This window comes from Etheostoma spectabile, chromosome 20, assembly GCF_008692095.1.
Source record: "Etheostoma spectabile isolate EspeVRDwgs_2016 chromosome 20, UIUC_Espe_1.0, whole genome shotgun sequence".
NCBI lineage: Eukaryota > Metazoa > Chordata > Actinopteri > Perciformes > Percidae > Etheostoma > Etheostoma spectabile.
In genome coordinates, this window is record NC_045752.1 from 15850851 (window position 1) to 15853661 (window position 2811).

The following is a 2811-nucleotide window of genomic DNA, read 5'->3' on the forward strand; positions in this document are numbered from 1 at the left end:
CTACTGTCACAATTTTCAAAAATTTTAGAAAAATTATTTAACAACAGATTAGAGAAATGTATTGATAAAAATAAACTACTCACTGACAGCCAATGTGGATTCCGAAAGAATAGATCAACCTCACTAGCACTAACAGAACTCATTGAAGAAATCACAAACTCCAAGAGAAAAAGAAATATGCAGTTGGGGTTTTCATTGATCTAAAAAACATTTGATACAATAATCACAAATATAATCAGTAAACTGGAACGAATCGGGATCAGGGGGGTAGCTCTACTGGATAAGTAGTTTCTCTGAGAGACAGACAACAATTTGTGAAGATGGGAGATTATTTGTCTGAATGTCTGGGCATTGCTTGTGGTGTCCCCAGGGTCAGTGTTGGGACCAAAGTTATTTTTATTATAATCAATGATATTTGTAAAGTATCTCAAGTATTGAATTTTTATTATTTCAATGATACAAACATATTTGGATCAGGGGACAGCTTACAGCAACTCTTGGAGTTATCACTTTAGAATCTCAGAAAATTACATGGTTTGACTAAACAGTTATCAATAATTGAGTAAAACTAAATTCATGGTATTGGAACTGTAGTCAAAGCATCAGGCAGAGATCACAGATAGAGGGGTTAGCATAGAAATGTATATGAAAATAAATTCCTTGGAGTGATCTGAGTGACAAGATTTGCTGGAAGCCTCACATAAACACATCCAAACCAAACTGTCCAGAGTATTTCAGTCCTAGCAAGAGCTAAGCACATTCTGGAACCCAAATCACTTCACATCCTATACTGCTCACTACTGTTACCTATTTTAATTACTGTGTTGAGGTTTGGGGAAACACTTATCAACACTCACTACAGCCCTAGTCATTAGCAAAAAGAGCAATAAGAATCATTCACAACGCCGGATTTCGGATCATCAAATCACTTATTTCTAATGTCTAATTGCTAAAATACCATGATTTAATTAAAATATCAAACTGCAGTATTATGTTCAAGCAAGAATAGCCTATTGCCTGGGAATATTCAAAGATGTTCACTGAAAGGGAGGGAGGGTACGATTTAAGGGGAAGGGAAATTTTAAGATTAATGTGTAGAACATCAAGGAAAAGATTATGTTTATCAATGTGCGGAGTTAAATTGTGGAACAAACTAAATGAGAACCTAAAGCAATGCCCAAACATATTCCTTTTCAAAAAAATGTACAAGAATTAGTTTATAGAAGTATAAAGAGCACTGTAGAAGTTTTGTTTGTGTTTTTATTTTTGTTTATTTATTTATATATATATATAATATATATATATATATATATATATACGTATTGAGGTATGTGTGTGTATGGTATGTATATGTGTGTTATATATTTATATAATAGTGTTTTATGTATATATATATATATATAGTATGTGTATGTGTGTATATGTGTATGTATGTGTAATGTATGTTATGTATGTGTATATGTATGTGGATAGGTATGTTGTGTATATGTGTGTATATGACATATGTGTGTATGTATTTGTGTAGGTATTGTATATATATATGTATAGCAACATAATTATAAATATTGTAAGCAATGCAAGAATTGAAGGGTTAGGAGTACATAAGTTTTACTTCTTCCTACTCCTTTTCGCACATGTAATAGAAGGATGTTAAAGAAGGATACTTTGTTTGTTATGTTTCTCTCCAATTTTTTTGTTTTATTATTTCTTTTTATTATTATTTTTATTTTTATACACTTTCTCTTGCATGCTTGAAATAAAGATATCAATCAATCAATCAATCAAACTCTACCTAGGGTTTCTAACATTTTTTCCCTGTTAAAATGTTTTTGGAGAATTTTTCCTTGTCTGATGCGAGGGTCAAAGAACAGAGGGTTTCCTATGCTGTAAAGGTAGTTAAGACCTCTGAGGCTAATTTGTGATTTTGGGTTATAACAATAAACCCTAACAGGGCTTTAAATTAACACCTGCCAACCCGCCAAATGCAGGTAAAAATAACTTTAGCGGGGAAGCTTGTAAAGTTACTAGCCAATTTGGCCAGTGATGAATGAAGCGAAGCATTTGATTCAGCAGGCTGCAGAAACGATGCGAACGATTGACAGATTGGTCTGTTTTCCGCCAATAAATTTGAGCAGTTTTGTGTGTGTTTGGCTTGGAAATTGTCTTTATCTGGCAACACTTCCTGTAGCACTGATCCAACATTTCCCCTGAACACTTATGTCGTGACATATTGTAAAACCATTGGCTACATGTCTAGCGTGTGCGGTACCGATTACAAGCTACACTGAAACAGAGAAGACGAACGGAGCAGCGCAAAACAAACCAGAGGAGCTGAAATCAAAGTAAAGTCAACAAACGTGATTTTAAAAAATCTCACAGCCAAGTTGGCTGGTGATCAAAGAGGTTAATTAAAAGCCCTGAACCCTAATCCTAACTACAAGTGGGGAGATTTGCTTAATTGAGTGTGAGCCATTTTAAGAATGAGGATGGAGTTTTATTTATTAATAGAGATTTAATTATTCAGTAACGTGGTTTGTTACACAGAGGGCGTTTTCACACCTAAAAGTCGGTGTGTCGTCACCACGTATGTGTGTTGGGTCTCCCTTGATTGATGAGTCGACGGTAGTGCGTCTGTTGTTGGGTTGTTGGCATTATGGCGGGTAGTCTTTTCTGTATGAATGATTTTAGAATGTTATTAATAGATTTATTATGTTTTATATGTTATTATGGTATGGCAACCAACAGCATTCTGGTTAATGCAACTCATATTGTTCATTGTATACAACTCCTTGTTCTAAAGGGGGGCGGGGG

The 2811-nt window shown here is 34.4% G+C and overlaps 1 long non-coding RNA gene across 1 annotated transcript in view; it reads left to right on the forward strand.

Moving 5' to 3' along the window:
- Positions 1–2811, forward strand: part of LOC116670604 (uncharacterized) — a 21749-nt gene that overhangs the window by 10670 nt on the left and 8268 nt on the right. The window contains exon 2 of the long non-coding RNA XR_004327065.1: positions 2486–2491. This is a non-coding gene — a long non-coding RNA (uncharacterized LOC116670604). The remainder of the gene's footprint in view (positions 1–2485; positions 2492–2811) is intronic.